This window comes from Lynx canadensis, chromosome A2, assembly GCF_007474595.2.
Source record: "Lynx canadensis isolate LIC74 chromosome A2, mLynCan4.pri.v2, whole genome shotgun sequence".
In the NCBI taxonomy this organism is placed as follows: Eukaryota; Metazoa; Chordata; class Mammalia; order Carnivora; family Felidae; genus Lynx; species Lynx canadensis.
In genome coordinates, this window is record NC_044304.2 from 115,505,626 (window position 1) to 115,518,914 (window position 13,289).

General features: G+C 36.9%; 1 pseudogene; it reads right to left on the reverse strand.

Moving 5' to 3' along the window:
• Positions 1-5,066: 5,066 nt before the first annotated feature.
• Positions 5,067-11,423, reverse strand: LOC115501701 (annotated as a pseudogene).
• Positions 11,424-13,289: the final 1,866 nt, after the last annotated feature.

The following is a 13,289-nucleotide window of genomic DNA, read 5'->3' on the forward strand; positions in this document are numbered from 1 at the left end:
AGTTAGCCTTTCTGTCATAGCTGCATGCCCACAGAAAGACTGGGCTTGTTCCTTGCACAGCCAGCTGAAAGGCTTGGCTGCAGGAACTGGGTGCATTGTTGTGTGTAGTTATCCCCTCTGCCTCCTCAGTGAGGGAGTCACTTTGGAGTGGCACTGATCCTGGCTGAGACTTCCTGCTGGGTGTGGTGGGGTAGGAGCTGCTTTGAAGGAATACTTCTGAGGCAAGTGGTTTGGATGGGGTGGGGCCACAGGGGAACAATGGAACAGGGCACGAGGTGCTAGCAAGGTAGATGAAGAATGTTGGCACTGGCTCCTGCAAAGGTCTGGCTATCCAGGCTTGGGGAGAGGAGGAAAAATGGTGTCCACTAGCACTTTTATTCCTGTAGAAATCTGCAGGTCCTTGCCCCTCTGGCATAAATTCTAATATTAGTCAGTAAATGTCCTTTATGTATACCCCAGGTGCTGCTTTTGTGCTTTGTCTTGGGCTGAGTTATTTAGTATGCTGGGTATTAAGGTCAGAAACTTGGTTTCCTATTTCCTTCCAGCTCTCCTGGAGTTAAGCCAGGAGAGTTTTATAATATATAAAATTCATATAAATTTTAAATTATATATATAGAGAGTGCATGAGTTGGGGAGAGGGGCAGAGGGAGAGAGAGAGAATCTGAGCATGGAGTCTGACACGGGGCTTGATCCTCTGACTCTGGTACCACATTCTGAGCCAAAATCAAGAGGACACTCAACCGACTGAGCCACCTAGGTGCCCCCAGCCCACTAAGTTTTAAATCTCTAAATTAAGCCCTGCTGGTTTTCAAAACCAGACATTATGGTGGCTCGTCTTCCCAGTGCAGTTCCCCAGTACTGGGAGTGCCTAGTGTGGAGTCTGATCCCTTTGCTTCTCTTTGCTTGTGTTGTCCCTCCCATTTGTGGTTGGTCACTCAGGGGGTCTGTTTCCAAACAGTATCTCTGCCTCTCCTACCCTTTTTGATGTGGCATTTTCTCTGCAACCAGCGATGGTAGGTCTGCTCTGCCAGTCTGCAAGTAATTTTCAGAGTTAGTTGCATAGTGCTAGCTGTTACCTTGGTGTATCTTTGGGACATGGTAAACTCAGGATCCTTCTCCTTTGCCATCTTTCCTTCTTCCATATCTAGTAACATTTAAAAAGGATTATACATATGAACAACTGGGATTTATCTCAATACAAGGCTGATTAATATTTGAAAATCAATATACTATATTAACAGAATAAAGACAAAACTCCATGATCATGTTAATAAATACAGAAAGAGCATTTGACAAAATCCAGCACCCTTTTATAAAAACACTCTACAAACCAAGAATAATAAGGAACATCCTCAACCTGATAATATTTATAAATAACCCACAGTTAACATTATACTTCATGGTAAAAGGCTATGGGTGTTTTCCAGTAACAAGACAAAGATGTCCACTCCTGCTACTTCTATTCAATACTTGAATACTTCAATATTTTTGTTCTAGCCAGGTCAATTAGACAAGAAAAAGATATAAAAGACATCTAGATTGAAATGGAAGATGTAAAACTGTCCTTATTTGCAAATGACATGATCTTGTACATAGATAATCTTAACAAATCCATTAAAAATCTTTTAGAATATGTTCAGCATGGTTGCAGACACAAGATCATTACACAAAAATTAATTGCATTTCTATACCCTAGAAATGTCTATAACTGAAAGCAAAATTAAGAAAACAATTCCATTTACAATAACATCAGAAAGAATAATTAGTAAATTTAACAAAAGAAGTGTAAAACTTGTACACTAAAACTATGAAACGTTGGTAAAATAAAGTAAAGAAGACCAAAATAAATTCAAAGTAATAATGGATTCGAAGATAATATTGGCAAGTTGGTAATACTCCCCAATCATCTAAAGATTCAACACAATCTCTATCAAAATCTGTGCTTCTGTTTTTATAGAAATTAACAAGCTGATGCTAAAATTCATATGGAAATATAATAGACTAAGAATAGCCAAAACAATACTGAAAAAGGAGAACAATTTAATTTTTCTAGGAACATACTCCTAATTTCAAAACTTACTATAAAGCAACAGTAATCAAGATGGTGTGGGTGCTGGTGTAAGTATAGACATATAGATCCATGAAATAGGATTGAGAGGTTTTTTTAATGTTTATTTATTTATTTTTGAGAGAGACACAGCAAGCGGGGGAGAGGCAGAGAGAGGGCATCCCAAGCAGGCTCTACGCTGTCAGTGCAGCCCAATGTGGGGCTTCATCTCATGACAGAGAGATCATGATCTGAGCTGATATCAAGAGTCAGATGCTTAGCCGACTGAGCCACCCAGGCGCCCCTAAGATTGACAGTTTCTTTTATAAATTTCATTATGGTCAGTTGATTTTTAACAAGTGTATCAGGACATTCACTAAGGAAAGAAGTATTTTCAACAAATGATGCTGAGACAGCTGGATATGTAAAGGAATGAAGTTGGACCTCCTATCTCATACTGTATGTAAAAATTAAGTCAAAATGGTTCACAGACCTAATGTAGAGCTAATACTATAAAACTCTTAGAAGAAAAAAACATAGATGTAAATCTCTGTGATCTTGGGTTAGGCAAAGTTTTCTGAGATATGATGCCAAAAGCACAAGTAAGAGATGAAAAATTAGATATATTAGAATTTATTAAATTACAAATTTTATGCTTCAAAGGACACTATTAAGGAAGTAAAAAAACAACCCACAGAATGGGAGAAATACTTTCAACTCCTATATCTGCTAGAGGACTTGTATTTAGTTTAAATAACTCTTACAACTCAATAATAATGTAAAAAAAAACTATTTAAAAATGGGCAAAGGGTCTGAATAGACATTTCTCCAAAGAAGAGATAAAAATGGCCAATAAGCACATGAGAAAATACTCAATATCATTAGTCATTAGGGAAATGCAAACCAAACTACAATGAGATACTTCATACCTACTAGGACAGTTAGAATCAAAAAGTCAGATGACCAATGTTGGGGAGGACTGGTAGAAACTGGAATGCTGGTGGAAACGTACAATGGTGCAGCTGCTTTGAAAAACAGTTTGACAATTCTCCTAAATGTCACACATGGAGTTACCATATAGCCTGGCAAACATGAAAACTTATGTTCACACAAACACCTCATACATGAACATTCATGGCAGCATATTTATCAGAAAATGGAAAAAATCCATTTACCTACTGATGATAAATGTAATATGGTATATTCATACAATGGAATGTTATGGGGCAATGCAAAGGAATAAAATGCTAATACATGTCATAATATTGATGAACCTTAAAAATATGACACTAAGTGAAAATCAGTCACAAAAGACTATATACTGTGTGATTTCATTTATCTGAACATTTCATATCTGGGTATTGTGGAATGTCCAGAATAGGTAAATTTGTCAAGACAGAAAGTAGATTAGGGATTGCCTGAGGATGGGGAGTAGTAGGGAGAAGGTGTGACTACTAATGGGTATGAAATGTCTTTTTTGGTGTGATGGAAATATTCTCTAGTTGATAGTGGTGATGGTTTCACAATTCTGGATATAGTAAAACCACTGAATTGTTCACTTTTTAAAAAGGGTGAATTTTGTGGTGTGTGAATTATATCTCAAAAAACTATCCTGTGAGAAAAAGATGCATGTATTATTCATTCAGAACATATTTGAGTATCTCCTGATTGTCAGGCATCTTAATAACCCCACTGTGTGACTCACCTAGAATCTTACTCTTGGTTTGTGATTTTGGGCCTAAATCAGCATGAAAATCACTTGGTTATCTTTTAAAAAAATGGAAATTTCCCAGTGTCCATACCCAGAGATTCAGCCTTAATATAACAGAGATGGGATTTGAGAATGTATGTTTATAACAAGTGCCCTTAGGTATCTGTGATGCAGCTACTTGGGAGGACCACATTTAAAAACAGTGCTCTGGGGGCTTCTGGGTGGCTCAGTCAGTTAAGTGTCCAACTTTTGATTTAGGCTCAGGTCATGAGCTCACTGCTTGTGAGATTGAGCCCCAGGTGGGGCTCAATGTTGACAGTATGGAGTCTGCTTGGGATCCTCTCTCACTTGTTCTCTGCCCCTCACCTGCTCACGCACATGCACAGGTGCGCTCTCTCTCTCAAAATAAATGAATAAACTTAAAAAATAAAAATAAAAACAGTGATATGGGAGAATAAAGTCTCAGTTTTACCAGCTACATTTTTATTTCCTTCTTCTCTTCTTAAAGGGACATTTTCTCCTCCTCCTCCTTCTCCTCCTCCTCCTCCTTCTTCTTCTTTTTTAAAGTTTATTTATTTTGAGAGAGAGAGAGAGAGAGAATGAGCAGGGGAGGGGCAGAGAGACAGAGAGAAGGAGAGAGAGAGAGAATCCAAAGCAGGATCTGTGCTGTCAGTGTGAAGCCTGATGCGGGGGAAAGGAACTTTACTTTCTGAACTGAATGTGTATAGATTAAAATAAAAACATTTTATTTTTAAAGTTTATTTATTTATTTTGAGAGAGACAGAGTGTGAGGGGAGGAAGGGCAGAGAGAGAGGAAGAGAGAGAATCCCAAGCAAGTTCTGAGCTGTCAGCCCAGAGCCCCACACAGGGCTCCATCCCACGAACCTAGAGATCATGAGCTGAGTGGAAATCAGTAGTCCAAAGCTCAACCAACTGAGTCACCTAGGTGCCCTGAAAACATTTTATTTTATTTTTATTTATTTATTTATTTATTTTTTATTTATTTATTTATTTATTTATTTATTTTTGGGACAGAGAGAGACAGAGCATGAACGGGGGAGGGGCAGAGAGAGAGGGAGACACAGAATCGGAAACAGGCTCCAGGCTCTGAGCCATCAGCCCAGAGCCCGACGCGGGGCTCGAACTCACGGACCGCGAGATCGTGACCTGGCTGAAGTCGGACGCTTAACCGACTGCGCCACCCAGGCGCCCCTTATTTTATTTTTTTTCATGTTTCTCAGTGCCTTTGATCAGGTCTTTTTTCAAAATTAGCTGTCCATACTGGTTTGACATTTACGGAGTAAACATTTATGCAGCAGGCTTCGCTTCTTCCGTGCTGGGTTGCTTTTCTGCAGGCTTCTTCTCAGCTGCTGGTTTCTTCGTAGCTGCAGCCTTTTTCCCACCAAAGGTTCTTCTGCTTCTTCACACCAACAGCCTTCTTTCCTTTCTTCCCACAGGCTTCTTGCCTAGATACCCCTTCTCATCTGATTTGGCCTCTAAGCCTACTGCTGCCTTATCCATCTGGAGTTTATGATTCCTGGCCTGGTGAAGAATGGTTGTTCCAGCACATGGTCTTTGCATATGGATTTATGTTCAGCATGATACTCGGGTTATTCAGTGGATTCTTTTTTTTTTTTTTAAATTTTTTTTTTTCAACGTTTATTTTTATTTTTGGGACAGAGAGAGACAGAGCATGAACGGGGGAGGGGCAGAGAGAGAGGGAGACACAGAATCGGAAACAGGCTCCAGGCTCTGAGCCATCAGCCCAGAGCCCGACGCGGGGCTCGAACTCACGGACCGCGAGATCGTGACCTGGCTGAAGTCGGACGCTTAACCGACTGCGCCACCCAGGCGCCCCATTCAGTGGATTCTTTTTTAGGACTCTGTGATGACTCTTCTTGGATGGTGCTCAGAGGGTTCTTTGGATCTCTGGGCTTTTTCAGGATTCTGCTAAGGTCTGTATTAAGCATCTTGTGCATGGGAAGGTTATAGTCACCCTTGAGAGAGGCAGCCTTATGCCAAGTGCCATACAGATCGTCTAACTGCAGAAAGCACTTTCACTACAAATGGAGAAACATCCCACATGCCCACGAGGAACAAGTTTCAAAATGTTCAGTTTGCTTACATTAAGTAGATTAATTCCAGGGATGTTTCTGCAGGCCTTGATGGTACTTTTGTCCTCATTATAGATAATGCAGGATCCCCTGCATTGGATACAACAAATTTTTTTTTTTTTTTTTTTTTACATTTTGCCCTTGCCATTTCTCATGTACAGAGAGGCATAGACCTTTTTGATCTCATTCTTGGCTTTAAGTGTCTTAAGAAGCAAAACAGCCTCCTTGGTCTTCTTGTAGCCTTCAACGTTATCTTCAACTACCGGAGGAAGTTCAGGAACTTCCTCAATACGATGATCTTTAAGACATGAGCAGTGATGATAAGGCTGAGGAGGCAGCCAAGGCAGAGCAGATTACGTATTGCTTGTGTTGTGTTCACTCTGTGGTGCCAGTGGTTGGTACAAACATGTGGCCCCCATGACACATATTTCTAGAAGCACCCTGGCCAGAAGAGTGAGTCCCACCACCTCAAACTCTGGGAATTCAAGCCACTGCCCTGCTAGTACCCCAAGATTCAGCACTGGTTTGATGACTGGCTAATTCACTGACAGCATAGTACTATCTGTTGTTTTTGTGCAAATTGGTGTGAACAAAGTTCACAATATCAGTTCAAATGGGAGCCTTGAACCCAGCAGGCAAAGTATTTTTTGCTCAATGACTGCCCCTTTTTAGAGTACATGGATATCAGTGGATAAGCATATGTAATGGCGGGGACAGGAGAGAGCCCTGCTCTTCTCAACCCTACAGCTCCCACTGGAAAAAAAAGAAAACAAAACATTTTAGAATATTTATTATTATATTTCTGGAGAAATAGTCTATTTCTTAGTTCTCAATGGATTGAAGAAATCACAATAGATGATACTGACAGATTAGAATGTATAAAAATAAACAATGAAAATGGTAAAAAACGGTAGCTAATGAGAAAAACTTGCCTGAGTGTAGGAGACAGTGGGTTAATAGTTATAACAAAGTGATTATTCAAATTTATAAGAAAATTATTAAGATTCCAGTAGATGAATGCAGAAATAAATATGTAAAAAATTTTTAAAAATAAAAGAAGTGCGAATTAACTTCTGGATTATATTTTTATGCTTAATAAAGCAGCAAATTATTAAAATGGTTAGGTCCTATGGTTGTGGTTAAATTGGTGTGGGTTTCCATTTAGGAAAGCAGTGTGAAGTTAGTATAAAGTAGTTTGATCATGTCTCATGAGCCATAAAAATATTTATCTCCTTTGATTCCAATGATATCAGTCATGAAAATTTGTCTTAGAAACATGATTTAACAGAAACAAAAATGTGAATTTTTAGATATTCAGTTGGAAATTGAGTAAATGTGAAACAAGTAAATTGTTTGATAATTCATTGTATGTCAATATAATAGACAGTTACACAAGCATGAATTATAAAGACATGCATTATGCTCATACATAAGGGAAACAATACCTAAAAAGGTGTTTGTGCTACAAATAACAGTGGTGGAATGTTTTTAAAAATCCTTAATTTTTTCAACATTTTATTATGGAGATTTCCCAGCATACAACAAAGTTAAAAGAATTTTACAGTGAATATCCATATATCACCACTTAAATGCTGCCACTAACATGTTGTTATACTTTATCATATAGTTATATACTGTAATATTTTTATATTTATTTTTCATTAAAAATTTAAAATTCCCCCTGTTATGCATATTTTTGATTAACAGAGACATAACTTCTAAGTTTCCATTAAAAGATTTAGAACAGTTTCTTGTAAGTTTGTAAACTGGCCACCAGGTGTAGCTCTGGACCCATAGCATCCTGGGATAAGCATCTTCAAGGAAGGTTTTAGAAAGGTAACTTCCAAATGCAATCAGACTTGTTTTGTTCATTCAGTAAGGGTACAGTAAATCTCTTTTTCATTAAGATCTAAAGTAATTTAGGTTACATATTTATTTTATTGTTCATAAAGTCTTTGCCACAATTTCTTTTACCTGGAACTTGACTTTCTGACTCCACAGCATCCAGGTCAAAAGTTTTGGGTTATGTTATTTGAAATGATTATTTTAAGAAGGTTAAAATTAGTTATGGAAATGCAAATGTTCATATTTTTTTGTACAGTGAAAACTCATCTGAACTATAATTTTTCTTTAGTGTGATTTATGTCCTTATCTCTTTAAACATAAACTCTGTAAGGTTTGCAACTATGTCTAGCACAATGACAGGCATGCAGTGAATATTTGTTGAATAGGTATGCAAAAAGAATAATTTGAAACATTTTTCTGAAGGCTGTTTTGAAGGAATTGGAAAATCTATTCTATAAGAAGTATGATTGTTCCTTTTTATTTTCTTTTAATAAAGGAGAAAATGATTAATTTTAAATATTCTTCATAGTTTAAAAATAGCTCCCAGATAAAAATATTTTTCTGCTTTTAATTGTAAAAAAGAACATTGTCATTTTTAAAGGAAAATAGAGCCTAACTGTGTTGAAATCCATTTTAAACAAAAATACTGTCTCTTCTTTTCTTCCCCTTAAAGGAATCCTCAATTTCTCTCTATGTTAGATGCCATCGACTATCAATTTGTTTCTACACACCAGAGGATAAAATCATGGAGGCAAGAACCTAATGGTATGGTCAAATATACTCTCAACTGGAATAACCAGGGGGAAGGATTTTCCAATTTAAAGTCCCCCCCCCCCCGCCCCTTTTTTAAAGGAGAGAATATTTGATAAGCTGTCTATGAAACAGTAGTTGTTTTTTTTTTTTTTTCTCATAAAATAAAGGTATTCAGAATAAAAGGTGTTGGGAGAATTTTAGTGTAAGTAGAGATGTCTTTCTCAAGGAATTTAATATCATGTTTTAGAATTTTTTATAGTAAGATGGAAAGATTCATCATGAATAAACATTATAGTTGTTTTGGGGCACTTGGGTGGCTTAGTCGGTTGAGTGTCCTACTTTGGCTCAGGTCATGATCTTGTGCTTCATGAGGTCGAGTCCTGCACTGGGCTGTGTTGACAGATCAGAGCCTGGAGTCTGCCTGGAATTCTGTGTCTCCCTCTTTTTCTGCCCCTCCCCTGCTCACCCTCTGTCTGTTTCAAAAATAAATAAACATTAAAAAAAAACAACAACAACCCAAAACATTATAGTTGTTTTCAGAAGGATTTTTGTTGTATAGAAAAAAGAAATATTCTAAGAAATAGGACCACAAAATTACTTAGCTCAAGAATTAAATTACTGGCAAACTTTATGTTTTGTCACTGTATTCTGCTTTTACATGTATTCTTTTAATTATACTTGACAAAGAAGAGTTATTTCATATATAGCCTGAAGGGCTGGAACTTTGAGGGTCTTTACTGTTCTTCATTTCCTTGAAAAGTAAGTAATGTCTATATTGCATACCTGTCTTGCATACCTTCTCTCTCTTCCTTTGTCTTTTCTCTCCTCTTTCCCCTCTTTTCTAACCCACGCTTTTTTTTTTTAAACCATTACTAGTTTGTTTAGAGAAAGATTAGTTACCGCTGAAAGAATTTTACAACAGATATTTGGGGAATATAAAATACTTGTTAAACAAAGTTATACTAGGTACAGATTTAGGTCATTATCACCATGTTCTTTATAACTGCCCCCAAATATACAGATTAATATTTTAACATTTATTTGCTTTTACTTGAATATCTTGATTCATTTTTATCTAACATCAGCTCCACTTATGATAATCAGCAGATAACTTCAAATTACAATTCCTATTGCAAAGTGTATATGAAAAATGCATGCATAATTTTGATCATGATTATTGTACTTGCCTGAGTCATGGGTTGCATCATCTTCTGCAATCTGATTTATGATTCAGAAACTTTTATTTCCACTATATATTTTCAATCCCTACATAAGCATCAGTCATAGCAGATAAATATGCGATTACAATTTGCTTTAGTAGAAAAATCTGGATAATTTCTTCTGGGCTATTGTAAGAATTTTCAGCTTTTTCTTTAAATAATAAACTTTATGCCCTGCTAAATGACAATTTTTTTTCTGTTTCATAATTCTTAGAGGTTATTTTAAATTTTATTTTTTACTAGTTAATGAACTTGACAAAATCATTTTATTTTGCAAGTTGGGAAGGCGTGTGGTTTGTTCTCATGTGAATTTAGCACTTTCACAGTAACAATCAGAGCCAGAGTAGCCATAGAAGACTTTGATGTTCTAGGGGAAGGAAACTTTCCCCTTCTTTTCTTCTAGGCTCTTTGGCTGGACTAATATTACATTGAAATAAGACAGATTGACTAAAAAAACCAAATTTAATTTTGTATGTATGGGAGCCTGACACAGGCATTAGAGGGTCAAAGATAGTATATATGCCATCTTAGGCTAAAGAGAAAAGGGTAGGCATCTGGGCTCAAAGGGAAGGAAGACAATTCATAGGAAGACGAGAAGAGCAAATGTTTGCCATGTTATGCAGTTAAGTCTTTCTGATTAAAAATTATCTCTGGTAATTGCTCTCTTCCTGATACAAGTCCCATATCTAAAATTTTTTAGGTAGTTAAGGGGGAGGTAAAAAGCTCTTCTTGAGTCTGAGAGACGCCTTGATTGCCCTCCAGTCAAATAATCCATATGCCAAAGTGGCACATTCTAGGGTGGCTTGTCCTGAACCCCATCAATATAATTAAGTAAACCTTCAGACCCTGACAGAACAATTGATTTTAAAATATACATTGGTTGTTAGTTTAATTTCCTTGCTTTCAATTTTCACCTCCTTTTTGTGTTTAAAAATTGGTGAATATGGAAATGTTATTTTGTTTCATAATTAAAGGCTATGTACAATTATCACAGTGCCCAAGATGAGGTGGGTGCTAGGCATTATGTCTACATTATCTCATGGAATCTTTACCATAACCCTATAAAGTACAAGTAGTGTTGCAGGATTTTTACCGCAATACCCAGGATTCGTTGGCTCGCTGCTTCAAAGAATAAAGAACAAAACTGAACAGCACGCAAAAGTTTATTAGAGTATAAGATCAGAAAGGAAGAATAGTATGAAAGTACTCTTTACAAAGAAGGGGCATTGGAAAGTGAATACCCACAACTATAGGCAAGTGTCTTTGTTTTATACGGTTTTTGTCAGCCCCCTCTTCCCTTCCCCCTTATTCCTTCTCAGGTTCTACCCTCATTGGCTGGATAACTCTAGGTGCTGTGTTGTCCATTTCTTATTGGCTCATTTCCATTGTGTGAGGGGTAGTCTATGACCATACCATTCCTTGTGGGTCATATGTTTTATGGTCTACTTATTTTTAGTCAGGTTTTTTGTCAAATTCCTGAGGGAAAACTGAGGGGGAGTTGGTGGTGTCTGTTACATTCTTAAGAGGAACCTTATGCCTGAGGGGGTTTGCTGTGGTCAGACACTCCCAGCATTGTTCCAAAATATGTGTTTTTCCCCACCCAAGGACCTCAGGTTCTAATCTTTCCCTACTGAATCCTATCTTTTCCTACCATAGTAGTAGTATTCTTTTACAGAGGATGAAGGAAAATGAGGCACAGAGGCTAGGTTCTTAGCAAGGATCACATTTATCATCGTTGAAATTATGTGTGGGGAACCAGGGTAGATACTGAAGACACTAAGAGGTATGAGTCTTTATTCTAGAAAATCTTCAGTATGGGTTATTGAGACAAGGCATATCTGAAAAAAAGAAAAAAAGAGAGAGAGAGAGATAAGACCTTTCATTTTTTGGCAAGTGCCATAAATCTTACAGTACTATCTCCTGGGAGAAGTGAGTCAATTTTGGGGTTGGAAAAATTATCTGAGACTATTCTAGAGACCAAAGTGAAGTGCAACTCTACTATTTTTTCATGAATCTATTTATTGCCCTTATATTCTTAAGAGTTAAAATGTATTTCCCCGTATTATTTTTTTGAAATGAGATGGAAGGATAATTTCTTTTCTTTTCTTTTCTTTTCTTTTCTTTTCTTTTCTTTTCCTTTCTTTTCTTTTCTTTCTTTTTTTTTTTAATTTTTAACATTTATTTATTATTGAGAGAGCATGAACAGGGGAGGGGCAGAGAGTGGAGAGTGTTAAAGTACTCATATGAGTGAAGTCATATGATTTTTGTCTTTCTCTGACTAATTTCACTTAGCATAATACCCTCCAGTTCTATCCACATAGTTGCAAATGGCAAGATTTCATTCTTTTTGATTGCCGAGTAATACTCCATTGTATATATATACCACATCTTCTTTATCCATTCATCCATCATTGGACATTTGGGCTCTTTCCATACTTTGGCTATTGTTGATAGTGCTGCTATAAACATTGGGTGCATGTGTCCCTTCAAAACAGCAACCCTGCGTTCCTTGGATAAATACTTAGTAGTGCAATTGCTGGGTCATAGGGTAGTTCTATTTTTAGTTCTTTGAGAAACCTCCATACTGTTTTCCAGAGTGGCTGCACCAGCTTGCGTTCTCACCAACAATGCAAAAGAGATCCTCTTTCTCCACATCCTTGCCAACATCTGTTGTTGCCTGAGTTGTTCATGTTAGCCTTTCTGACAGGTGTGAGGTGGTATCTCATTGTGGTTTTGATTTGTATTTCCCTGATGATGAGTGATGTTGAGCACTTTTTCATGTGTTGGTTGGCCATCTGGATGTCTTCTTTGGAGAAGTGTCTATTCATGTGTTTTGCCCATTTCTTCACTGGATTATTTGTTTTTTGGGTGTTGAGTTTGATAAGTTCTTTCTAGATTTTGGATACTAACCCTTTATCTGATATGTCGTTTGCAAAAATATTCTCCCATTCTGTCGGTTGCTTTTTAGTTTTGTTGATTGTTTCCTTCGTTGTGCAGAAGCTTTTTATTTTGAGGAGGTCCCAATAGTTCATTTTTGCTTTTGTTTCCCTTGCCTCCAGAGACATGTTGAGTAAGAAGTTTCTGCGGGCAAGATCAAAGAAGTTTTTGCCTGCTTTCTTCTTGAGGATTTTGATGGCTTCCTGTCTTACATTTAGGTCTTTCATCCATTTTGAGTTTATTTTTGTGTATGGTGTAAGAAAGTGGTCCATGTTCATTCTTCTGCATGTCGCTGTCCAGTTTTCTCAGCACCACTTGCTGAAGAGACTGTCTTTATTCCATTGGATATTCATTCCTGCTTTGTCAAAGATTAGTTGGCCTTATGTTTGTGGGTCCATTTCTGGGTTCTCTATTCTGTTCCATTGATCTGAGTGTCTGTTTTTGTGCCACATAATGCTTACTTTTTATTACTAAATGTGTGTACACACATGGGAAAACCCAGAAGAGTAGAAATATGAGGAAATAAAATACCACATTTCAATCACTTAAAATTTTTTTTTTAAATTTTAGTGTTTCCATTACATTTTTTCTGCAGATTTAAAAAATCTGTTATTTTAATGTTATATATATAATAATTTTTTTCAGTTTAAATCTTATAACTT